This window comes from Acomys minous (assembly GCF_964271855.1).
Source record: "Acomys minous genome assembly, chromosome: 10".
Lineage (NCBI taxonomy): Eukaryota > Metazoa > Chordata > Mammalia > Rodentia > Muridae > Acomys > Acomys minous.
The window spans coordinates 9141827-9169086 of NC_140491.1; the positions used below are offsets into that span (position 1 = coordinate 9141827).

Sequence of the window (27260 nt, forward strand, 5' to 3'; positions counted from 1 at the left end):
TACAGAATATGGGTGTCCCCAAAGCAGCCAGACTGGAAATGTTTTTATCCAGAACAGATGCTGGTTCTTCCGTGACTTTATTGAGCAAGTGCTGTTCTAAGTTTCCCCAAGGTGTACACTGTAGGCCCTCCTAGAAAGCAAGCAAAGACATGTAGTTAGGGCAGAGTGACACATGGCTGTCTGGGAATGAGCTGGCTGAGTACTCAGGTGAGGATACAGTGACACTCATTCCTCCATCCTTTTATCATGGAATATCTACAGGCAAGAAGCCCAGCTGTAGCTCTACAAATAGACCTAGCTGGCCATTGGAAGGAGACAGTCTTTGGCTTGCAGGTTAGTGTCATACAGTGGTAGGCCTTTTGGTTTTAAAGTAATTTGAGCATGGCTATTTGGACCCAGGAATGCACTTGCCTAAGTTCCACTAGCATACCCAGACCTTGGTGTGGGCCAAGCTGAAGAAGTGGTTCTGACACAATTGAGGAAGTGGCTTCCGGAGTTTAGGAACTGGGGCCGTTGGTTAGTTTATTTTCAGCGCTCTGAAACCTAAGAAATAACTTCTTCTGACATCCGCAGCAATGTATAAATTATAGCCTTGATTTACCTTGAGGAGAATAAATAAAAAATCTCACCTTTTAATATGATACACACACACACATATATACATATACATATACATACACATACATCATGTGAGTGTCCACTATGTGATATACGCTGTTAAAAGATTTATAATATTTTATTATTTTAGTCTGCCAGTCCCCCATTACTATTCACATTTAAAATTTACTTAGTCTAATTTCTCACACAATCTGTGACAGGCTTCTTAATTTGCTTTATTAAACTAAGAATAGTTATTCTTTTACTAGTGGTTAATAGAAAAATGAATGTCCAAGGGACTTGAAAATTGAAAATTATATTAGTTATTTTTCTGTTGACATGAAAAACTGGGCTGACAAAAGTGAATGGGTTTATTTTGGTTATGGTCAAAAAGGGATGGAGCCCATCGTGTCAAGGGAGACACAGAAGGAGTCAGGGAAAGCATAGCTTCAGGAGGAAGAGGCTGGCTGATCACAGTTTCATACACACTTGGGAAACAACAAGAGAGGAAACAGGCAGGTCAGCAAAGTTACAAACCCCGAAAGCCAGCCAGAAGTGTTGAATCTCCTTTATCAATGCTCTTTCTTTTTAAGGTTCTATAATCTTCCCAAACAGTCCCATCAATACGAATTGTGTGTCCAAATACATGTAGCTATGAGGGGCATTTCTCATTCAAAGCACCACAGGCGTGATGCCGCAGTCATGCCGGAAATTGATTGATTGGCAGGAAAGTGAAGTGATGGAAAGATGAAGTGTTCTTCAGTAGGTTTCCACAGCGACTTCATCCTCCCTTCCTAGCATGATCTTCTAGTCAGCCTATTTGTCTCACGGTCAATGGTAGTCCTTGGACTTGTATCAGATACCTCACTCTACAGGGGAACAAGTTCTTATGACTTCCCCTTTATGGGTCCAGTTTGGCCCCTGGGTTATTTGTTTTTCTCAGATTAACTCTTTTCTAACTTCTCTCCTGCTCTTCTCTGCCTCCTGGGGAAGCTGTCTGTTCCCTTCAGTAATGCCTGTGTGTTCTGTTGTGTACAACACACGGTGACTCCTCTGCCTAGACCATGACTCAGTGCAGCGAGTGTCTGGCGAATGAAGGGGTAGCCCAAGCCAAACGATGTCCTGCAACCTGTGCAGTTTGGCTTCAGAGACGAAAACCCTAGTTTTGAATTTGTTTTGTTTCATTTGCATTAAACCAAGCACAAACTTGTTTTAAATATCAAATATGAGAAGAAAATTTAGCCAGCTTTTGTGTGTGTGTGTGTGTGTGTGTGTGTGTGTGTGTGTGTGTGTGTGTATGTGTGTTTCAAGATAGGGTTTTTTCTTGTAGCCCTGGCTGTTCTGGACTCTCTTTGTAGACCAGGTTGGTCTGGAACTGACAGAAATCCACCTGCCTCTGCCTCCTGAGTGCTGGGATTAAAGGCGTGCACCACTACGCCAAGCTTGATTGTTCTTTTTGCATGATGCATAGCATCGTTTTCTTAAAAAAGAAAGAGAGGCAGGGGAAATGGGGGGGGGGGAGGATACCATTTTATTATCAGTAAATTTTAGGAGTAAATTTTTGAGGCAAGCAAAGTAGTTTTAGATTTTCAGTGAAATTACTTTATCTGTTGGTAAATAAAACTATGTATTTAAAAAATGTTTTCTGAGAAGATGGAGTGACAACAGTTTGTATAGCGTTTTTTTTCTGAGACCGTGAAACATATTTAAATCTTTGGCTTTCACTTTACGTTTTGAATACTGATTAAGGGTAGAAAAATGTAAGTAATGGGTGAAAAGTTTTAGGGCCATCCTGATAGTCACACACATAGATTACTCGTGAGCCCTCACAGAGCCTTCCACTGTGGCCTCTGTGTGGTATGCTTTGGCCATCTGTTGTCCCTTTTGATTTTGGCTATAAGGACACTAAAGAGAGGCTAGAGAATGGAGAGGACATAACACCGCGCTCCTGTCTGATTGGTGCTACACAGGGATGGTGTTTTCTTTTTATGCTTTGACGACGCGGTATATTGACTCAATGTGGATATTGTTGCGCTCCTGTATCACAGAGAAGTTAGTCCATAACTTGTAGTAATGGAAAGATGACACAGTGCCATAAATCATCCTGAAAACAGAAGGTTAACCTTGAAGTGGTCTTCAAGCCATAAAGAAATTGCTTTTCATGTTTGCAAAAATGCTAGATGTTTAAGACTGGATGCAAGAGGCAGTGAGGATGCAAATCTCAGGTTTCTCTAGCTTTCTGTAAGGTAAGCTGCACCAGTTCAGAGTCTAGATTTTCCATTTCATTGTGTACATACTGGGGAAAAACGATTTTGAAATCATTCTCAGGCAATTAAAAAGAATCATTTCCCCATTTGTTTGTTTCTGTACTCACCTAGAGAACTAGTTCATAATCCACCTTTTTTTTCCCCTATCATTAAAGAGAGTCTTTTCTCAAACAATGTATCCTGATTATAGTTAGCACTCTCTATGCTGCTCCCATTTTCTCCCTCATCTTATTATATCTTATTTTGTCACGTTTGGTTGTTCTCTCTTAGAGGCCTATTCTTTTCTAATGAGAGGTAGAGAGGGAGTGGATAGGGGAGAGTGGATAGAGCGGAGGGGAGGGCACAGGCAGGAGGGGAGGGGAATGGTATTTTTAGTGTAGGAATGCCATTTTTCCTCATTCTCTGTGGCATCTGCAGAACAAGGGAACTGAAAAGTACTGGATATAAGGCATCAAGCAGGTGGGATGGGGCCTCCCCCTACACACACACACACACACACACACACACACACACACACACACACACACACATTAGCTGCTGCTCTAGAAAGAGAGGACAATCTCTTACCCTTTGTTCCCACAGTCCCAGTGGTAAGTGGTTATGCTCTTAGTCACAGTGGGTTTACTCAATTTTCTCTCAGGGCCTCTAATACCTATATAACCACATCTAACATAAAATCTTTTCTGTCGAAGACCACAATAGGATAGTTTTCCTCTATATGCCTTGTCTAATACACTCAGCATCTTATGCATTCTAGCATTTGAAATGGTCTCAGGTCTCTTTACACATCTTGTTCTTCTCTAAAAATACTTTTACGTGTTTCCGGGATGTGTTTTAATTCCTTTCAACAGCCAAAACCTAAAACGCCGTGAAATTTGTCTCTGTGCGGCTTCTTCCTGCTGACTAGCCAGGTACTGTCAGGAGTTCCTGACAGACAGACATCACAGATGCTCCAGATAGGTCCTGCTGTGTTTCCTGCTTTTCTCACTCTGCTCTAAAAGTAGTCTTCATGCTAGCATCTCTGTACCCTGGGCTGTTTTATTTGCTATACTTTGCAAATCCCTTTTCTGTTGAGTATCTAGTATCTTTTGGGCACACAGGGAATACATTTCTCTTTTGCTGTTTTAACTGACTGTCTTACTCTATTACAGAGAGATGAGTCATGGGGCTGTCCTAAACACCAATCCTCAGTTGACAGGCCATAGTGTTTTGTATTACTCACACTCCAAGAAGGGGGAGAGAGCCCTGTCTACCATTCTCTACTTCTGTAAGATTATCAGTTTGATTTACTTTTCATTTTACCTGAAGATTTCATTTGAACAAAGACTCTTTCTGACACAAAAATATTTTCCAAAGTATTAGCATAGACTCTCTTCCATACATGCATAGATTTTCTCTAAGTACAAAGATAAAATGTCCACATTTTAAGGAGAGACATTCCTTTAAAATGTTGAAAATGTTAGGTGAGTCATAACTCAGAATTCAGTATATAAGTTTCTACAGGTTTTGTACCATTTTGAAAAGAAAAATATTTCCCCCATTTTTTAAAGAATATTACTATTTGACTTTAAACTAAACTCAAATTTAAAGCCCGTATTCCTTGAAATTGTACTTGTGGTATCAAATGACTTAGTAGAAAAGGTACATTCAGTGAAACTTTACAGCTCCAGAATGGAAGACAAACTCTCAACTACAAAAATGTTATGTTTAATCCCCTGAATTTCATTAGCCAAACAAGAATTAATTAAGAGACACATTTAGTTCCCAAGATTCTAAGTCATTACACTCTACATTAATATGCATTAGTTCCAAGGAGAAAATGGAAATTATATATGAAAGGATTTGAAAGTTATAAAGTATTGAAAAATGAAATGCATCTATTTGAAGTTCTCTTCTCAGTACAAGTGAAAACCTGGGAAAATATTTGGAAAGGTAAAAATGTTAGAAAGTAAATGGCATTGCAAAAAATGACACTGGACGTATAGGTAAGTGGAAGCTATATAGAAACAGGATTCAACTCATTTCCCTTCTTCAACATGGCAAAATCACAATATTGCTGTTTATAACATTAAAATGAGCAAAACGTGAAAAATACTACTCTTCAAGAATATTTTTTTATAATACATTCTCACAGTAATATATATCTTAATATATATGTTCCTTTTTGTAAAGTATAAATTTCCACAATATCCTTTATCCTTTTATGATATTTTATTCATCTTTTGTTAGTTTAATATATGTATGCAATGTATTTTGGTCATATCCACTCCCTCACACACCCTTCAATTGCCCTTAGATTATCCTCTTACTCCTCAACTTGTCAACTCACTTTGTTCTTAGTAATTTGCTGAGTTCAATTAGTACACATGGACATGGACCACCCACTGGAGCAAGGATAGCTTACCATTGACCACACCGCTAAAGAAAAACAGTTCTTGCTCCCTTGAAGTCATCAATTATCAATAACTCTCCAGCCTGGAATGAGGTTTCATAAGGTTCTTCCTCATCCTTGTTGGAATTATGGCTGCCTTCATACTTTTAGATTATTTTCAAGTTGTTATGAAATGCTCAATCCTCATCCCTTAAGGCAGCATTTTCATAGCATTCCTCCTAATCCTCCAACTCTTACATCGTTTTGGTTTTGTTCCCTACTTTCCTGCAGTGTTTCTAGATCTAGTTTCTAGATCATCTAGAAGGTAGATGATGACATAGATGCCCAATTTAGGTTAAGCACTCAACAGTCCCTAAGTCTCAGCTTTTTGACTACTTATGAGACTTTACATTAACCACTTTGCACTACAAATGGAACATTCTCTGAGCAAAGGCAGGAGAAGTACAAATCTAATGATACAAGCATAAAATTTAGATGGCAATTTGGCAACATCACCATTTGGTCAAATTAGAGTCATAATGTTCTGTCTTATAACAGTTTGTCCGTCCAAAGGTGCATGACTCTCAAGCATGAACTTTGGAAGTAGATTTCTAGGTCCAAGCTTGAATTTCCCTCCTGTGGATCAGGTCACAAACCCAGTCTGAAAGCAACTGATTAACTCACATCAAAGGTATTGCCACTATTGCTCCAGATTGTACAACCTACCTAGCAAGGCACCCTGCCTAGGGAACCAGCCTAAGATGCAGGGCCCAGTGCTTCTTTGTAAGACCATTGTCTCCCTCATTGAATGAATAGCACTATCTGGAATTTTGAAAGCTACCCAGCAGGATGATAAGTTTTCCAATCAGCTCAAGAGTGATTTCTGCTGTATCTTACGCCCAATGTGACCGGCATCTTCAAAAACAGAATCTTACCTTCTAGCTCTTATGTTTATCTAAAAGAGATGCCAATAGGTAAGATTGTGTTTGTGAACTCTGGGGACCTTCTTGACCAATATGTTGTAGAATAATGGTCCATGCCTGACACTGATTTTTGTTCAATAAGCCATGTCCTCTTAAAAAAAAAAAAAGGCATTTTCCACCCATGCAGCACACCTCTGTTCAAAGTTATTTTTATCTTTTGCACTGTATTTTAAATTTATCTTCCAAAATATTGGTTTCCAGATGGCTTTTTTCATATATGTTAGTTTTAAGTGACCTACCTTTTATTGTCTCCTCTCCTTTATCCCCTTGCCCACATACTCTAACCTAAACTGCTAATCTCTGGATTGAAAAATGTAGATTCACAAATGTATTCTTTACATATCCATATTTTTTGTCAACTCGCCTCTCTGCCTCTTTTCTCTCTCATCCACACATCCCCTGTCTGCTATGAGTGCTCCCCTTCTGTGCTTTTTCTACGTTCTACTACCCTCCCTGCCTAAATGCACCACCACCAATGGCTCATTTCTGGTTTGTGGTCTCCATGTATACACCACATTAAATGCACAAAACAAAAGACTTGAACTAGGAACCACATATGGTAAAGAAAAGGTGACATTTGGGTTTTTTTTTTAACCAATGAATAAAATTACATTGTAGATATCTACCACCACTTTTTCTTATCAATTTATTAGCTGGTAGATATACAGGTTAATTTTATTTTCTAAGTATTATGAACAAAGCATCAGTGAATGGTAGATGTACAAGTATCTCTCTAGAGAAACTTTTCGATATGTTGCATCTTTATGGGTTTAGGAATGAGTTGCTCTAACCCAGATTTCTCTCATGCTATGTTGTTCAAGTTGTCAGGGTTAACAACAAGGCTCAGTGACAATTCTCTTAGCTTTGTAGATAGATAACCAAAGGTGTGTCTGAATGGGCCCATCTTACTGTAGATCTTTTGTGATTAAATGCTAGCTACAACTTAATATCCCTAGAGTAATGCCATGGATATGTGTGACCTTTATTAATTTCCAAGCCTCTATAGAGTTTCAGTTCTCTCCAGTCCTTAGGGAAAATGGGCCTGGTTTCATACAAACTGCATGTTCTTCCACCAAACTGGTTTTGCTATAAAATCTCTAGCTTCACTCGTCCAAATCTGAGTGGAAATATTTGGTATGGATTTCTGCAACTGACCTGCAGTTCATGAGTGTGAAACTAAAGCTACTGGCTGTTGCACAAAGAAGTGACTTGTTAGCAGCAGAACCTGAGATAATAACAAAGAACACGAAGGCCCAGAATTAAGATTTCATCTCATAAACACTTAAAGGTAGATGCAATGGCTTGATTACATTCTAGTCTGAAGACTATGCGTAAAAGTTAGAGGCCACTTCTTGGTCTAGCCTATGAATGTATGGACTGTGTCTTCTTTATTTTCCTTCCTACCAGTGAGAATGTGGATGTGACGGAGGTATAGAAATCCATACCGAATATTTTAATTCTGACTCAGAGGAGTTAAGCTAGAGATTTAATAGCGATACCAGTTAGGTGGAAAAACATGAAGTTTGGGTCAACACAAGTTCATTCTTTCTAAAGATGGGAGACAATCAATCTTAGCCACATTTGCCCATGGGTTTACCTCATGTTGAGAATGCCTGCCTTTGTTTGGGTTGCTGGGCTGATATAACTAGTTAACATTAGACTGGGATGAGTGTGAGATGAAATATCTGTTAGTCTGGAGGTGGAAGCTTCAGATCAGCATGGCAGCAAAGTCAACATCTGCAGAGAAGACTCCTCTCGATTGCTTGTCCTATCAACATGGCGGAAGTAGTGTCACAGAGCTCTGGGCTCTAATTTATGAAGACAGTAGGTTCACTAGTAAGCTCCTTAGCCTTATGACTTAATCACTTTCAAAAGTCCCACCTAGTATCCAATCTAATCATATTGCTTGTGATAAATTAAACAAGTTAGTTATAACAGATGAAGGAATCTGATGCAGTCTTGGGCTATGTAGATAGGAAATAAGAGAACAACAATTTTCTATCTCTTTATACGATTAAAAATTTGACTTTCACTACTGTATCCAAACAAGAACCCTAACTTATAAAATTCACATACACAAAAGTCTTGTACTGAGTTGTGTAATGTAGTGAATAATTTTCTTTCAGGCAACAATCAAAAAACTTAGGCTGTTTATGCACCTCTGGAGCCCCTAATTGCTGTCATTCTCCATGTTCTGAGATGTTAAAGGCTGACTAATTCTAGCACTCTCTGAATTTCTAGGAGAGGTTTCAGTAGCTGTAGGTGTTGTGTTGGCAAAATGGAAAGATTATTCAAATATGCTTTACAAATTCATACTTTTACTTCTGTTGCTCTAGAAACACCATTTGTATCAAAACTTGTATTAATCAGGGTTCTTGAGAGGAACAGAACTAATAGAATTCTCTCTCTTTCTTTCTCTATGTGTGTGTGTGTGTGTGTGTGTGTGTGTGTGTGTGTGTGTGTGTGTGTGTGTATGTAGATATAGATACAAAGGGGATTGATTATAATGGTTTACAGGATACTGCTCAGCTAGTCAACCAATGGCTGTCTACCAATGGAAGATCCAAGGATCCAGAAGTTGTTTTCTCCATTGTCTGAGAGACTCGATGACTCAGTTAGTCTTCAATATATACCAGAATCCCAAAGAAGTAGGCTGTAGCACCAGTGAAGGAATGAACTTGCCATTGAGAGCAAAGAGGCAGACAGGGTATGCTTTCTACTTTCTTGTCCTTTATGTGGGCATCCTGAGTTGTCTGGGTGTTCCCACTGGACTCTTTTGGCAAACAACAGAATTAAATGCATCCAATTCCCTGTACTGAAGATTCATTTGGTAAGAGGTGGCCAGTTGAGGCTCTATGCCCCTCCCCACTATTTGGTGCTTATATTTAGATTGCCTATCTTTTATAAAGCTTGTACTACATCAGGTTTCCTTTTAACCCCTCAAATGGCCTTTAATTTTATCTCTCCCTTTCCATATGCTCACCTTCATGCCCCTTTGCAATGAGATATGGCATGTATTTTATCCACTTGTGAATGGTTGGAGCTGAAATTCTCTATGATATAGAACATTATGGTCTTAATTATATTTTTTAGCTATAAGTAGCTTGAGTGAGGATAATTTTTATTCAAAATAAGCCTTCCCTTCATCTGTGGGGTCTACCTTCTTCCATTTCCATGAGGAGCTGGGTTGACCTATCCAGGTCCACGTTCAAGACTGAGCTCTGTTTCTAGTTGGAAGTCTTGGGCCTTACCCAGGTCTTTAAACTCTCTGCACATAGGTAACATTTGGAAGACCATACCTAATCAGGTATGGTAGGCACTGCTTGTTGTCCCTGTACCTGGGGGCAGGAGAGAAGCAGGAGGATTGCAAGTTTGAGTCCAGTTTAGGCTGCTTAGTAATATCTAAAAACTAAATAAACAAATAAATGAACAGAAAATAGATAAATGGTATTGGGTGATAGATTATAGATAAATACATGTAATTTTCTATTAAATATTCCTCATAAACAGTTTGCTGCAAGAAACAATCTTCCATAATCTTCTGTGACTGCTACCTACTGGCTGTGGAGTTCTATAATTATTTAGAATCAGCTTCTTAGAAGTAATATTGCTATAGAGCCTCCTGAACAACAGCTGAAACGAACAAAAATGTTTATTTAAGTATGTGAGAGTTTTTATTGTATGTATGCATGCATACATGCTACTTGTGGGGGACAAAAGAAGGTGAGAGATCACCTGGAATCAGACTTACAGATGATTGGGAGACACCATGGAGGTGCTGGGTACTGAACCCTGATCCTCTGCCAAAGCAATAAGTGTTCTTAAAAGAGGAGCAACAGTTCTGAAAGCATGGTTCAGTAATGTGAGTTTGGTGTCTCAACTAAATGAATCCAGAGAGTGCTAAATTAAATAGGATTATATCAGCTTTGCTCTATGCAGGAGTCCCTTGAAGACCTTCATAGGTTGTGTGTCATTAAGTCTTCAGGAGATAGTATTAATTAAAGTACTTTCCAGAGTTATATAACCAAGGTGCCCCTCTCTTCTTAAAGCCTCACAGAGAGATCTGACATGAGACTCTACTTTGGGAACTTTTAGGTTGCCAGCAGGGTCATGAGAAAGTGCTCCGTGAGCATCTGCTGACCTATCTGTTGTATTCACTTATGCCATTAGGAAAATGCTTTCATGACTCTGTCTCTCTTGCTCCAGGACCTGACCTCAAGCCGAGTTCTCCTTTCTCTACTGTTCGTGACATCCCTGTCACCTGTGAGCCAAGAACCTTCATATGTTTAGTGCTCTAGCATGCTGTCTGGCTTACTTAGCAAGTATATTTGCTTTGAAGTTACCATGATGCTAATGTGGTTTGTGGATGACCTCCCTGGTAATGTAATTGACTCACCCTAGTTTCTTTCTCATGAACTAATATGAGTAATAATATTCTTTCTAATGCTCTCAGAAAGGAATATGTAAAACAGCATTCAAGATGTGTAGCCCGACTCCAAGAAATCATAGATTTAAAGAAGCATGTTTTTAATGTTACCGTCAACAGAAAGTTTAAGCAGGATGTGGATGACCGTATTATTGAAACAGCATGTGAAAATGTGTGCGAAGTACTGGATAGAATTCTTCCCAGAGAAGACTTGGCTCTTGACGTTGTTTCATATTGTTGAATAAGAAGATTAGAGTCGTGTATAGGCCTGTACCCAAGACATGTTTCACTCAGTGCAAGATGTCTATCAGTAGCAGAGATGAAAGCTGTTGTTAAAGTCTGTTATCTGTGCAACACTCGTGACAGATGAAAAACAATTAATAGCCTAGTTCCAGTCACTAGTGATGCTAATAGCACTCTATCTCCAGGGAGATAGGCTGATGTAGTAATTAGAGTGAACTAGCGTCTCTAGCCACAGTGCTACCTAGCTTCAGTTGCAACTCAGGTGACTTTGTACAAGTTACGTAAACTCTTTAGGCATCATCAGCTCAAAAATGAGGCTGATAATATACTGAAACCCCTAAAGCTGCTATGAAGGTTAAATAGTTTGTCTCCTGGTTTGGGGATTGGACAAACTTTAAGAAATCTGACACCCCACAAGAAGATGCCTGCTACATTAAGGAAAGATGTCCATCTCAGCAGAATGCAATGCTGCTATTCTAACTCACATCTACCAAATAGTAGCTCAACGCTCTTATCTTATTCTTTTTTTTTTTTTTCCAGAGACAAGGTCTCTCTGTGTTAGCCTTGGCTGTCCTGGACTCGCTTTGTAGACCAGGCTGGCCTCGAACTCACAGTGATCCGCCTGCCTCTGCCTCCCAAGTGCTGGGATTAAAGGTGTGTCCCACCACGCCCAGCTTTCTTCATCCTGGTAGCCATGGTGTCTATAAGAGGCTTGAGGCTCAACTCCACAGAAAGTAAGAGGGACAGTTCATCCTCTTGAAGTAAATACTAGCTGTGGGTATAGAATTTTGCTAGTGCTGTGAGAGGAGTTTGGCAAGGCCTCCGGAGACACTGCCTGCATTGAGCAAAGAATGCTTAAAGGGGCTTAAAGGGGATGTTGAAAGCTGCTAACAGGGTATTTCCAGCATCCCCACACCAGAGCTGGAGTGAAAGCCTGTGCGGGAGATGAGGGTGCAGTGTTGAAAGTGAAAATACCAAAGAATTACAACTACACCCACAACCTAAACAAACATTGGCTTGTTTCTAGGTCTCCTTCTCCCCTTGACCTGACCCTTAAGGAGTGACACAGCTAGGAGTAGGGTAGAGGGAAAGGGAAAGTGTAGCCCTTTGCATCCCACCCATGATCCTGGGCCTGGCTTCAGCCCTGAGAAAAGGTGCTGAGAGAGGACCAGCAGGCTTTACACACAGTTAACTGGTGCGGCTCATTGTGTTAGATCAGGCTACATGTTTCTAGCACATAGGTTAGGAGATATATATATATATACATATATATATTATCACAGACACAAAACGGAAAGTCAGAAGTACGGTACCCATATATTCTAAGCAAGGGCCAGGGGAAAGTTCAAAACCAAACCGGGAGTGGGAATAGATTAAATAACAATAAAGCATTTGCCAATCTGATGACATTTGTGAAGCACTGGTTCTTACTGGAAAGTATCCTATGTACTGTGTACTTCGTGAAGATGATCGAATGAATTAAATTAGTCTTTTAAAAACATTGCTTAGTAATATCTGTCTTTATCCTGAGCACTGAGAAGGGGCTAGTTCCAGTGTTCCAGTGCTGTTTTATTTTTCTGTCTGCTTCTCCTTTGGGAGGAATCAATGAAAAACAAAACAAAACAAAACAAAACAAAACAAAACAAAAAACCTTCTCTTTCTGGTGCCCTAGAAACTGCATTGAAGAAAATCCAGGCATTTACAGCTCAGCAAATGCATGAGCAGTACTTCCTTCGTGGGTAGAAGAAAGAACAGTTCAATCAGGCGGGCCAACCATGGTTTTCTTAAAAGGTTTTCAAAACCTACAGGGCAGATGCTGTGTTTTGATTGTTAAACCAGACCGAAGCTACAGTAGTGGGGATGTGAGCACTTCCACAGGAAAAAATATAAAACCATCACACCGGATGCTGCGGAAACCACGTGGAGCGAGGGAAGTGCAAGCTTCTGAGTTCTGCCTTTGAAGGTCTGCGCCTGCTGTTGGGAGGAACTGAGGTGCTCTATCAGACTTCACTCACGGAGGAGGGTACCACCTGTTTTCAAGAGAGTAAAACTATTACCTCGCCAGAGAGAAAATCACTCTTGCATGGGTATTTGTTTCCTAAAGGAAGCACACAGATAAAGCTGGTGTATGAGTAACAACAACTTACGAAATGAGCCGAGGACTGAGGTGCTTTTGAGCCCATGTCCCAGTGTGCGGCACTCTTAGCTATAAAGAATTGAACTGAGTTGGTATCTCTGGGTCCCAGAGCAACCAAAACTTTCATGAATAGCTGGGACATTTTTCTCCTTTTTGTCCCCTTTTGCCTTCTAAACTACTTTTAGGGACTAGGTTTGAGGATGCAGTTGAATTTATTTCTATCACACACACACACACACACACACACACACACACACACACACACAGAGACACACACATCTCAGACTTAATAAAACATAAATACTTACTGCAGGAACTGGAAGTATACACTTACTGAAATCTCTACAGAGGTATCAAATTGTGTGTGTATGTATATATACGCTTAAATGACTTTGACTTGTCCTTACATACATCTTATTTCTAAGGTACAACCTGGAAATTCAACATTGTCCTTAAAATTCTGCACAGACCTTGGAATTCTTCTGGATATATGAACTAGTCCCAGACTCGTGTCCATGTTGTAGCAAGTAATACATTTGCAACTGAAGCTCAGTGTGTTGAAATTCATCCAGCTGAAATATTTTCTATTGGAGAAAGAGAATTATGTAACTGGAAGAATAAAGTAACTATGATTTCCTTAATTCCAACAATAATTTCCTATTTCCCTTTTATAAACTCTCACCCCCAGTATGTGACCTGCAAGACCCTGGTTATTGTACCAACCTACTCTCTCAATGTGTTCTGTTTTGTACTCACTAGTTCACTTTTATTTCCAGTTCCTCTAAGGTTCCTGCTTTTTGCTCCCTATAAGGTTTTCCAAATGTTCCTCTTTGCCGGAAACACATCTTTGCCTCCCGCAAGCACGCACAGAACAAATCTCACACCCACTCCTTCATTTCTCAGCTTAAATGTCACTTGTTTAAAAAAAGACTTTTTTTTTTTTTTTGAGTTACAAACCAAAACTCTTCCTTTTCCTGACTATTCTCTAATGTAAACCATCGTTTGTTCCAATACCCTGAGTGCAGTGCTTGGTTTGAAGTGAATGGGAAGATCGATAGGACTCAGGCAAAATGATGACAAATACTACTTTTATTATTTTAGACAACATGTCACGCTCGGGAAACGGTGGACAGATTGAGATTTCCCGAGCTTTCTCAGCTAGGAAGAGCTGCACAGATTTCTTATTTCTGAATGGCAGCGCGAATAAAGGGAAAGCAGGGACAAAGGAGCAGGGTCCCTGAGGTCAGTGACTCCTTCGAAGAACACCAGATAAATTATCCCTTAATAATGGGCAGGCTGTACCACGAGTGGGTGGGTGGGGCCAGGAAGGGCATAATCTCCTACCACATGAGCACATAAGATTGGCGGTAGCAGGAAAGAATCTTCTCCATTTCCAGTTCTAATTTAATAATGTATGCTAGACACAATGAACGACTCTTTTAGACGTTAGAGATAAGTTATCAGCAAGTTCATATGTTTTAAATATAATGGTATATGTATATGTTAAAAACAAAGACGTATCAATATGTTTGCATGAATGTACTGTGGAAGAAGTGCCATATATGTCGTATACATAGGGTATATGTCATATTGTGTATTGTAGTGCACATACAGATGTTTTACACACACACCTGTGTACTATTATTATTTGGGTAATACCTGCTTCTGCAATTACTTTGTAAGCCCCAAGTGCATACAAATTTTGTCTACTATATCAGGTTTTACATCTGGGGCCCAACACATCCCAAAATATTTTCTACAATAAGTTGAATGTTAAAATTATTTACTGTGTGACTTGACTTAAAACTCAATAGTAGCTGAAGTGGATGTTATGACTACTGTCCTGCTGCTCATGATAAAACACTCTTACCGGTTGGTATGACATTATCACCTGGCCTGTGTTTTTCTATTTGAGAAATCCTCAAGCTTACCTCAAGGCAACTTATCTTTCACCTATGATAATTTCGGGGCCGGGGGTGGGGGGAGTCACATTTGCAATCACCACAGCTCCTGAGTTATCATGTCAGGGAAGAAAGGCATTTGTGGAGAAAACAGAAAAAGCAAGAGTGTCCTGCCCAAACAACAGTAGCCAGCTTTGCAATGCCGACTTGCTACTCATGAAAGCAAGGTCAGCAGGCCATTCGATTCTCCAAGAGAAGTTAAAAATCTTTATTTTTAGTGTAAAGCCCCACTTTGGAAACAATTAAAATTTGCTGAACTCTGTGGCCCAACACATAACTAGAGACTTCCTGCTCTCACCCCACCCCCAGGCGCCTGGCTTGTGACCTCAGTCTTCACTAATGATGTCTTGTGGCGTACTCTCTTATCAACCCTTCCCTTGCGTTTGATCTACCACTTACACTGGTAATATGCGAGCTTTCAAATGCCTCCTTAGCAGTGCAGTTTCATTGGTTCCTAAGGAGTCTATTTCTGGCCATGGATTTTTGTTGTTGTTGTTGTTGCATCCTTTATCTTTTTGTTTTGCTAAAATCCTACTTTATTTTAAGCTTCTAAAGCTTTTATAAGTATACAACTTAGCCCAAAGAGGAAAGAATGGAACCAAACATTATTTTGAAGCTCCCACACAGGAAAAAGAGTTTTAAAGTGTATCTGGTAAATTCTACTATGAAAAAACAGAGAAAAGAACTCACAGATGTAAATGGCGTAGTGATTATCTGTCCGGTGGATGCATCTCATGCACAGGTCCTCTTGACAACAGTTAGGTTTTTGTGAAATGTCTTTTAGCAATGATTTTCTTAAGAAATTCTATTCCAGAAAAACAGTAAAGTTACATATGTTTTTAACATTTAAAAATTAGGGCATGTTATTAATTTTAAAACGTGGTCTTTTCCACAATCTACATATTTCTCAGAAAAAAATTATTATATCCTAAACTATGACATGTTGTTTAGTAATTATTTAATCTTTTTATTATATATAGGAAAACAGTTTTTAAGGTTTTCTAAATAAATAAATGTTTATCAATATCTCACTGTTCTGTTTTCTTTCACCGGAAGCCTACTATAAACTGTCTAAAAATGTCTTAACTGACAAGCTGGGTTTATGTAGGGGTAAGTAACCCACAGGAAATGCCGACAGTATAAACACATAGGCCATAGCAATTCCATTATGACTGCTGCCTGGCCTACAGCAATCCGTTATAAGATGAACTTCCACTTAGGAAGAAGTAGAGTATAAAAATATGCATATTAGTAGGAAACTCTCAGCTTTGGTGCCTGAGTTTCTAAAGTATCATTTTTACAGGAGAACATTTATTACGCATTTTCTTGATATGACTTAATAGTTTTCTTTAAAAAAAAAAACTTAAAACGTGTTGCTTCCACAAGACCATCACATTTTGGTGACTAGTTGAATTATTTGAACGGTTTCTTCAGCTGTCATGTCTATCATGGTCTGGGTGTACAGACCACTTAACTGGTTTTCTTGTGGTGAAGTATTAAGGGATGCTTTCAAAGCAACTCTTACAACAACTAAGAGCCACAAAGAGCCAGCTTAAGGTGTCAAAGTCTTTCAACTTAATAAAGCAAACATTTACCTAAGGCCCTATGATGGGTACTTCAGGAATTATGAGCAAACAGTAAGAAGAGGCGTGTCTCTGTAGCCAAAGTACACAATTGACTGAGAAGGATTTTCCACTCAGTAAAAACTACAGGCCAGGGAGACTCATGAGAGAACATCACCAGAACTCAGCATCAAGCATATCACTATCCCCGGAAAATATTAGCCTCAGAAAAGAAGTGTGTACTGTTAAACCAAACCAATGGCTTTCATTAGGGTATCTTCATACATACTTGGCTTTGGTTACCATGGTTACCATGCTCCAGTGCCCTGCCTCCGCTGCTATACCCCCTCCTTGTTTCTGTCCCCCTAAAAACTCCTCTTGGGGTTACATGTCACATTTATTCTGTTACCGTCTTTTGTTTCGGTTATAACCCGTCTTTAAGACACTTCCCCCTTTCCTCTATTCTGGCCCTCTTTCTAGTTTCAGTGTATATATCATACCCACATGCACACATCTGTGAAAATACAAAAACTAAAATCTATGTTAATCATATGAAGTGAAGCATATTCTATTTGTCTTTATGACTCTAATATACTTAACTTCATAATTTCAGTTCTTCCCATTTTCCTGTAAATGTCATGGCTTCACATTCCTTTATTGGCTGAATAGTTTTAAAGAACTTTCTAAATGATGACAGAATAATGTGCAAGGCACAGGCTTTGAACCCACATCTTATGCTTTTGCATCCAGGTTCTCTTATTTACGGCTTGGGCATTACGAGATGAACAACTTTCAGTTTCTACAAGGATTAAAAAGGAGATACTGACAGAACCTTATTCTCAGCCCAACTGAAAGGACTAAAAAAGCTGATATGTTAAAACTCCCAGTTCAAAAATATAAATATCACATTACCCTTTGCTCCTTTCTGTTATTAACATGATTACTTCCAAGGCCCAGGGTGGCAAGTACATCCTGAAATCTGTTCACTCACACTTCATATGCGCACAGAGGTTGCTATGGTTTGAATCTGAAATGTCTGCCACAGACTCCTATGTTCAATGCTTCGACCCCAGCCGGTGGGGTCTTGATCTCAGCAGTAAAAAGTAAATTAGAATAATGTCTTAGTGTGGTCTGCAGGGTGGCCTGGAAGGGCTGGAAGGTACGGAATGTAATAACGCATGTGCAGAACAACAATTCTGCATCGCCATAATCATACACAGAATCCAGAAGAGTTGTAGCTCGTGACGATGCAGTGCCTGCAGCGTTTGAGAATCACTGGTGTCCAAAAACAGGGTAGGAAAGAAAGGGCTTATTTGTCTTATAGCTCCTGATCACAATCCATCAGTGCCGGAAACCAAGGCAGAAACTGCAGCAGAGACCTTGGGGCAGTGCTGCTTGGAGGCTTGCTCTCCATGGCTTGCTCCACTTGCTTCTTTGTACAACCCAGGGCCATCTGCCCAGGCATGGCACCTCTTGGAGTAGGCTGGGCCCTCCCACATCAAAGTATAAAGAAAACACTTCACAGGCCTGCCCACAGGCCAATCAGATAAAGGCAATTGCAATTTAGGCGCCTTCGTCCCAGACGATGTCAGCTTGTGTCAAAATAGAAAACATGAATAAACAGACTACAAACAGACAAACTCAACCAGCAGAGAGCCCATTCTGACACACACACACAGAGAGAGAGAGAGAGAGAGAGAGAGAGAGAGAGAGAGAGAGAGAGAGAGAGAGAGAGACACAGAGAGACAGAGACAGAAGGGGGGAGAAACCAATACATAAAAGCACAGTGTAGAACAGTTGTTATCAGAGACGTGAGGGGGTAAGAAGGGTTGGCGAGATGAAAGTCAAAGGATATAAAATTTCAGTTAGATAAAATAAACAAATAGATTCATTGTATAATATATAATTAAAATCTTTGCCAGTTTGTAAGAACAGAGTGTCCGGAGATGTAGTTACAGAAGAGGGAAGAACACAATTTTTATGTCAAATCGCATGTTCAATAATAGTAATTCATAAAATATGAGTGGAAAGTACAATGTTTGTAAAATAATGTTATTTTGATTATTTATGCCTACATATAATATATAATATTTTTTTAAAATATGATGAAATATTTACCTGCTGCATCTACAACTCTATCTGGGAAAATAATAGTGGGAATGTTATAGAAAATGAAAGATTACTTTAAATTTTATACGGAAGCTATTCTGGCTAGCAAAGTACTGATAAGGAAGTGAAACTTGAACTTAGGTCTTGGAGAATCATAGGAGGAAAAAAAAACATTAGAACTAAGGCGCTGTGGGCTTACTAATTCCTAGGTTCCTTAGATGTATAGACCTACTGTTCCAATGAACATTATTTTTACTAATGCATAATCCAGGGCCCAAATGTTAATGAATGTATTCAAACTGCCTCAGCCCACAGGGTACACTTGGCTACATGTTGAGTGCAGCCTCTTCAGGCTCAGCACTTTTCAAAGGTCACTGATGTCATTACATGAGCTCGTACAGGTGACTGGAGCAGCAGCTGCCATGTAAGTAGTGGATGCTAGCACTGCTATAAATTAGAAAAACAGAGGAGACAAAGAAAGAATGAGAGAGAAGAGAGGTAGGAAGGGGGGTCCACTCATCACCTCTTTCATGCTAGTGCATATGGGTTCATAGGGCCAAGAGCAACAAAGACAGAAGCAGTTCCAATTGCTCGGCTATCAAAAATCTAGGAAGTAGGGGCAGGGGCGGGTCACTTTGGAGTAAGTCCAAACTTCATGGAAACTACTGGAAGCAGATAGATACTCCAAGAGTTTGGCAGTCAACGTATCATCTCCACATTTTAATTATTTTTTTGAATTAAATAACTATTTTCAAAATTTTTATTTTATTAATTTATTCTTATTACATCTCAATGGTTATCCCATCCCTTGTATCCTCCCATTCTTCCCTCCCTCTCATTTTCCCCTTACTCCCCTCCCCTATGACTGTAACTGAGGGAGACTTCCTCCCCCTGTATATGCTCATAGGGTATCAAGTCTTTTCTTGGTAACCTGCTATCCTTCCTCTGAGTGCCACCAGGTCTCCCCCTCCAGGGGACGTGGTCAAATATGAGGCACCAGAGTATGTGTGAAAGCTGGTTGTGGTGGCGCACACAGGTAGGATTTGCTGAAGGAGGCAGAGGCAGGAGGATCATTTCTTAATTCTTATAGGAAGTCAGGTCTCTGTCCACTCTCTACTCCTAATGCCTCACCTGAATAATTTATGATGCACCAATACGGCTAAAATGTGCTCAATTTATCTGCAATTTGCTACTTAGCCACTTTCAGCTTCAATTAAACCTGCATTTATAAAACTGGAAGAATTACTTCAACTCAGACTTGTGGTATACATATAAAATATGTATCAGGCATTTGGCTAGAGACTGGTGATTAACAAGCAATTAATAAAAGGTAGCTTTTACCATCTCCTGAGCCATCTTTTCTTTCCCTCTATATATGAAGATCACTGGATGACGCTGACATCGCACTTATCACTTGTGAGTGGCACATGCAGCCCGGGGTGGAGTGAGATTTTCCTTGTCATTGCTGTTATTCAATCACTGGTGCACCTTGCAGCTCTGAAGTGCTTCCCCTGGGAGGAGGCAGCATCCAGAGATTGTTTTTGTAGTTGTTTAAGGTTGTATCTTCAGTGTTAGATGTTCGAATTATCCAACTGGACAATTTTTGAAAACTCCAAATAAATAAATGGCAAAATCAAGGAACTAAGTTAATTGTAGGGAACCACCAAAAAAAAAAAAAAATCCTAATTATTTTATAGAACCAATCATAAAAAGTAAATCGAAGACAAGTTAAAGCTTGACCTCCTGAGACATCATAACTGATGCAAGACTATTTATATATTTACAACCGATCTTGCTCAGAAAAGGATTTACAGAAAGCTAATGACGATGTGTTCAATTTTATCTGCGATTAACTACTTAGCCACTTTTAACTTCAGTTAAACCTGCCTTTATAAAACTGGAAGAATTATTTCAACTCAGAGTTGTGGCGTACATATAAAATATGTATCGGGCATTTGGGTGACACATAGGGACAAAAAAAAGTATGTGAGAACTGTTAGCAAAGAAAGAAAAAGAAATCAAGAGTGCAGGACTGGACTAAGATCAATCCTGAAAGAGCCACATACAGAAAAACTTACAAATGCAGTAAAAAGTAAAAGCAAAAGAAAAACAAACAGACAAAAAACACAATTCTACAGGCTTTGGTAAAAACCAAGGGCATCTGACTAGAAAACGGAGCCTTCTGTGAAGCATTTGCTGGGCAAAGGACATTGGAGCTTAGGGAGGTCTCTTTGCTGCCGGAACTACCCTCAGAAGGGTGGTGCTCTCCCATGGGCAGGAGTCAGAGAGCAGTTGATGATGTGGACTCAAAGACCCAGGCTCCCAGGAAACCTCTCGCTGAGAAGCCTCTCGCCCTGTGAACTTCACCCATTATCTTATTTTCATAATAAGGTCTTTGCTTCACCGTAATTGCTTCACTTTCGTCAACAGATACAGCACAAAGATAAGTACTTTAATGTTTTAGAGAGAGTGAGAATTTCAGGTAGGTAATGTATTAAACACAAACAAACAAACAAACAAAAACTAGAGTGAAAACAGCAATCCTCCTTGCTCTCAGGTAGGTTTCTGGGATACCCTCGTTTTCTCATCATCTTATCAAGATCAGACAAGGACTGGTTCAAAAATCACAAAGTCCTTCCAGGCTCTAACCCTCTACCCCACCTCCACCCTTCTCCCCGCCAAGGTCCAAGACCTGGTTACCCAGAGGAAAGCTTTTTTTCTGGACATTTGTGTTTCAGATTCATCTAGAAAAGGGATCTCAGAATCTGGCCACAGCGGTGACTGGGGAGACTCCTACAGAAGGCTTGGTAGATGTACTGGTTCCTGGAACTTGAGAAAACCAGCGTCCTAGATGAGTGTGAAGTTTGGGAAACGCTGAGGCAACAAGGAAAGTTCTCAGTAGCATAAAGCCTCCGCAATCAGAGGTTGGCAGGGGTTCCTCTGCTTAGGTCTCAGGCTCAGGTCAGAGCCCACAGTCCCCCGCACCCGGCAGGGCAGCAAAAGCAAGGCCATAGTCCCCGCGGGAGGGTGGCAGGATAGACCCCACACCCCGGGAGGCGCCCTCCCAGGGTCCCAGCTAGCTGGGCGGACTGGCTCCAGGTGGCCTGGGAGGCAGGCAGGGCGGGCTGACTCAGCCGCGCAGCAATGCTGTGGAACCGGGACTGCCTGCCCCGCCGCCCCTGCCGCTGAGCTCGGGCCGCCCCCGCCGGCCGCGGATCCCCGCCCCCGGGGCCCGGGAGGAAGCTCTCGGGCGCGGCGCCCAGCACCTGGGCGGCCCGGGCGGGCGCGGCTTCCGGGGCTGCGCGCTCGCTCACTCGCTGGCTGGAGCCTCGCCGCGCTCCCGCCTCCAGGTGCGGCGCGGCGTCGGCCCGCCCGCCCGCCGGTGACAGCGCCCCACGGGGACAAGCCGGCGCTGCGCTGCCGGGGCTCGGCGGCCGCGCGCGAGGCAAGTCCCCGGGGTGCGCTGGCCGCGGTACAGTCGAGGGGTGCGAGGACGCCTCGCCACGCCGCGCTTCGGGGCGCGCAGTGTGCTCGGGCTCTGGGTTGTGTCGCTTGGATTGCGCTCCCGCGAGTGGGCGTCGGAAAAGAAACCAGAGCCGGTAAGTGATCCGAAGACAGCACTTGCTTCTGGGATTTGACCCGCCGGGGTGACAATCCAGTCCACCAGTGTCGGCCTCATCCCGCCCCCGACCAAATGCAGCCTGGGCGAGTTCCAGGCACCGAGTTATTTTCTCGGTAGAGGTAATGACTTGGGGCTCCAGGCTCCCCCGCACCCTGGTTGTTACACACTTAAGAAGGCAGCCCTGTTAATTAACTTTAATTACAATCATTCGGCCTCCACCTGCCTGAACCCAGCACTGTACCCGGGGACCTCTTCCTAGTGGTTTTACCAGGCAGCTCCTTCGCCTTTAGTGTGGGAAGCAGTTCTCGTGGGAGAATTGGTGTCCATCTACTAATTAAAGTAAGTTTTTATTTTACTTCATTCTGAGTGTTTTGTTTTTAAATCAGTCTTGGATCTCTTTGTGGCAATCTGGAGTTTCTTTGAGTTAGAAAGTTTGTGACATTATATCGTAAATAATAACCTTTGATAATTACAGGAAAAATACAAAAGAAAAGATAAGATACGCTGTGTGGAAAACACAGGCTCTTCTAAATTAGCAGAAGGATATCAAGTTTGTCCTTGAAGTATAGGCCACTTAGGAATTTTTTTAAGCATTGAAATACGCTATTTTTAAAAGTACTTTTAATCGGATGTCATTCTTATTACCAATAATAGCATTGTACTTACAAGCTCAGTATTGATTCTGCTCACTTAAGCACTCTGCACCAGAAGTGTATGGAGCATCGCCTGTAAGTGGAAGGTGGCTATGGATGCAGTTACTTTTTACAGCGTCTTATTTATGACTTTTATACACTTACCAGAGAAATATGGAGGGCAAAGGCACTTGCCTTTCCACCATTTAACAATGTTTAAAAGAGAGGGAAATAAAAGTGGGTCGTGCAAGTAGGCTACATCCTAAAATGGAAATATCCCCTGGCTCCCATCCAAGGAGAGACTGAACACACATTTAAGGTGGGTCTTTACACCAAGAGAATGTTCTAGCGACTTGATGTGTCAGTGCCAAACTTTTTCTTTTTAATAAAATGTACCTAGAGGGTAAGTCAAATGGCTTGTTAAAAGTAATTTATGTGGGTCCGCTGTCCTGTATTTTTGCCTTCCTCTCCTTTGCTTGTCAGATGCATTTTATTGGTTATCTGTGAAAGGAGAGGCTGACAGGTTTACTTAAAAACAAACAGTTTTCTTCCTGATATCGGAAGTTCCCAATTGTGAGGCTCAAGGGCACTTAATGAATGCTTTTCAGATTAAACTTCATTTAGTTACCATAGTTAAATAGAACTCAGGTTATAATGAATTACAGGTTTGTTTGGTTTGTTGGTTTGTTTTTTTCTTTTACATTGGTGTTTTTGAAACGGAAGTTTTAAAAACCTGCCTCTGAGAGCTGTGGGTTATAAACTTCTTGAGGTCCTAGAAGGAGACTTTGTCTTTTGTTTTGGTACTTCCCAACACACTTCCTTGCAACTAACTAACTCACTGTGGTGAAAGTAACCATAAAACTCAAAGTCTGAACGACAGACCGCCTTGATCTAATAGCTTCTGTGGTCACGTGTCCCACGGCCAGCCCCTTCTTCAGATTTTTGTTGATTCACTTACTGACCTTTGCCTTTGCACATGCTAAGCTGTGGAGTGTTTCTGATTCTTTGTAAAGGTGGATTCCTTCTTATTAGTGCTGGGAATAGTCTTTAACTTTCAGCCAAATACCAGGCTGTAAAAGTAGAGGATAGGATTTGCCACATTAATCATTTCTACCTTAGAGTTTATTATCTTAGATTTTAAAAACATTGGTCAGGACCTGAGTATATGGCTCTATTTCCACCAAGCCTAATGACGTTAGTTTGATCCCCAAGACCCAGGACTCCATGGTATAAAGAGACAACTGACTCTAGCAGGTTATATCCTCTGACCTCCATGCACATGCTGTGTCACCCCATACATGTGTATACACACACACTAAACTTACATAAAATATGTACATATGTAAATATGTAATAGTAGTAAAGCCATTTGGCTCCCTTTTTTTTTTCTTCCTTGATTGAAATAGTAGTTGTTTCTCTTCTAATTACTCTGTCTGTGTAGAAATTTTCTTGAAGTTTTGACTCAGCACAAGCAGACTTCTCTACGGATGCCCAAAGGAGAACAAAGGTGTTCCGATGTGGGTGTGGTAGGCATTTTGTTGAAAGCTATTTGTGAGAGATGGAGAGAGAATCATCTTCTGACTTCTACTTACGTGTATATAGGGGTGGGTAGTTGAGAGAATAAATGGCCTATCGTCCTGAAGGTTCTCAAAACCAATGTAAAACAAAAACAAAACCACAAAACAAACAGAAAGCACCCTTAATTATGATGAGATCGAAGAAAGGCTTGGTCTGTCCAGCAACAGGGGAACTGGCCTTTTTCCTGGTTTCCAGAGGACTTGGAAGGCAGGGCTGGAGTTGGTGAGACGGGGTGTGGAGAAGGTTTCGCTGCATTCTCAGGAGGTGCAGACTCTTCACTTCTCTAGGACGTAGGCTGACCTCAGCTGCCATTGTGACATCACTTCTTGGTGAACCCAAGGTTCACTGCACCTGCTCTGCCTCCCTGCTTGGCGTGATGTTTAGCTGCTCTCTCTGGACTTCCTTCCTGGCCTTTGGTCTACTTTCAGGTGCAGCTGTCTCCACCTGTGGTCTTTCTTCCTGAGCCCTTGTTCAGTAGCTCTTAACTCTGAAAGCTCCGACTGGCTGCCGTGTTGCGTTTTACTACTCAGGTGAACAGGACACTTTAAAAGTCACTGGTCACTGCTAAAGGATGATGCCAAATCTCTGTGATTTTAGATAAAGCGTTAGACTGCCAACCCTATAAAATTTAAGGTTACGAAACGAGTTTCTGTCCTGTTTCAGAGGAAGTGCTGTTCTGAATACATCCTATTCTCCTGAGACTGTCCTTCTGTCTTGCCTGTCTTTCTTCACATGCACTGAGCAGCCTCTCGGGGCTGGTTGTTTGTACCCATGCCATTTCCTTTGGTTATTGTCATGTCTACGCCTGCTCTTTTTTTAAACTTCTGGAGGGAAGACATTGTATCTTCACTTTGTAGCCCTTGACACTGTTCTGGAGAGAGATAAGAAGTACTGTTATCTTGAACTGAAAAGATTTCCCACTATTATCTTGGAGAGAGCAGTGCTCCTTAAATATTTATTGAAGGAGCGAGTGTAAACAAAAGGGCATATAAGTTCAGAGACAGTTGAAGTACTTTTCTTTTCATAAGAACAAGAGACTTTAAGAATCACAGAATCAAGAGGAAGCTCTTGAATTCAGTTGGAAAAGAGGTCAGGGTGCTATTTATAAAAGCAGAGAGGAAACATTCACAGCAGGCTATTTTGAAACATCTGGTTGTTGGTCTAAAAACAGTATCTCACAAATTCAGAGACATGGGGAATAGATATTTGTACTACCCCATTGAGATTTAATAATGCCCAGTTAAAAAGTGTGCTTATGTCATGAGTCTACACTTAAAGGTCTTTGTACTGAACTGTGATGTTGTTTCAGTTTCTGCGTGGATTAATTGAGCACTAAAGCTGTGCTTTATCACGGAGTGGAACAAAGTAAGGAAGGGTACTTGCCTCTCTGCTTCTTGGTTCAGGATTTTGAAAGCATTGTGTTCAGCTGCAGATGTACTACAGATTGTGGTTGGGGCTAGGAGAGGGCCTGCTCCCAATGGAAGCAGATGTAGGCCCTGGAGCACGTGGGAGGGCAGTGACGTGGGTTTCAGCCTGTCATTCCCCGTGGAAACTGTGGGAAATAAAATCTCTCCTTGGTTGTTCCCAAATCATGGCTGTACTTGACAGATCTCTCCGTTAGAATTTAAGAGAAATTTCAGACCTCAACTAATTAACTGAAAATGCAGATGGGAACTTTTCGAGATGTACTGTGGCCGAGGAGGTTATGTAGCACTTAACTATTATGCTTTTTATCTAAAACACACAAACATGGGCCTTGGGTGTGGCACAGGGTACTAACCCCTCATACCACGGAAAGAAGTTAGTATTTCTGGCCTTGGCAGAGACACTGAATTCTAGATTGCAGAGTTGTGCACAGTAGGTAAAATAGAAATGTCTCAGAATAATCTCTTCTTGGTCCAAAAGCCAAGTGACTTTGCTTAGAATCTGGCTATTTTGCGATCAGATTTTACTTATTTTGCATCTAGCAGCCACTGAGTAAATACTTGTTGTTTTCCATAAACCATTCGAAGGGCCCTGTGCTTATTTAAACACCTCACCCTCAAAACAGCCTTGGGTTGTATCCATTATTATCTCCGCTGCTTATCAGAAGACAGTAGTGGGGCTGGGCAGACATGTGGAAGGCCTCAAAGGCTGAGCATAGCAGAGCACTGGTCATCACTGTGGTCTGTGTCCCAGGTCTAAAGTTTTCAAATCTCAGAACACTAATCAAGTCTGTATCTCACTAGTTTAATAAAGCTTTGTTAGCTTACTGCTGCTTCAAGTGCTTTGTGGGTTTACTAGAAATATTAATTTACACTCCTCATTTAAAGAGAGGTAACATTACTGTACAGGTCAAAGAGTGACACTCAAGTCTAGTGCATTCATATGATATGGTATAATTAAGTGCAATATTGATTGTAACAGATGAATTAATAATAGCCAGCACTCATCATATGATTGCAGTTCATGACAGGTCACTATATATGTGTGTGTATGTATGTGTGTGTGTACATATGTACTATATATGTGTGTATATATATTTTACTAATTTATTGGAATTTCTATATGGAGTGCTATTAAATTCTATAATATATAGAAGAAATTCTGCATAGTCTACATAAATTCTGTCCTCATCTTGGAAATAAGAAATCTTGAGTTTCAAGGAAGTTAATTTATTTTGTGAAAGCATTCAGTTTAAAAACTAGAGAAGCTAGCTGAGTGTGGTGGCATAGCCCTGTAATCCTAGCACTCAGGGAGGCAGAGGCAGACAAATCTCTGCGAGTTCGAGGC

General features: G+C 40.9%; 1 protein-coding gene and 1 long non-coding RNA gene across 9 annotated transcripts in view; one reads left to right on the forward strand and one right to left on the reverse strand.

The window, feature by feature from the left end:
- LOC311606528 lies at positions 1 to 26844 on the reverse strand. 5 transcript variants are annotated; one of them, XR_014782355.1, is made up of 6 exons: positions 24503 to 26844; positions 22945 to 23004; positions 15676 to 15790; positions 13495 to 13608; positions 12694 to 12917; positions 9053 to 9556 (listed from the first exon to the last, which is right to left on the reverse strand). It is a non-coding gene; the product is annotated as an uncharacterized lncRNA (long non-coding RNA). The 5 variants fall into 5 exon arrangements; XR_014782354.1 differs by lacking the exon at positions 22945 to 23004; XR_014782356.1 differs by lacking the exons at positions 22945 to 23004; positions 24503 to 26844 and adding an exon at positions 17460 to 17691.
- Positions 21990 to 27260, forward strand: part of ARAP2 (ArfGAP with RhoGAP domain, ankyrin repeat and PH domain 2) — a 160484-nt gene continuing 155213 nt past the window's right edge. For 3 of the 4 annotated variants that reach the window (XM_084797766.1, XM_084797769.1, XM_084797768.1), the window contains exon 1: positions 21990 to 22255. The gene's annotated coding sequence lies outside the window, so the exon portion shown is untranslated. Of the gene's footprint in view, positions 22256 to 22306; positions 22618 to 27260 lie in introns of those variants that run through there. The other variant, XM_084797767.1, reaches the window with a different exon arrangement.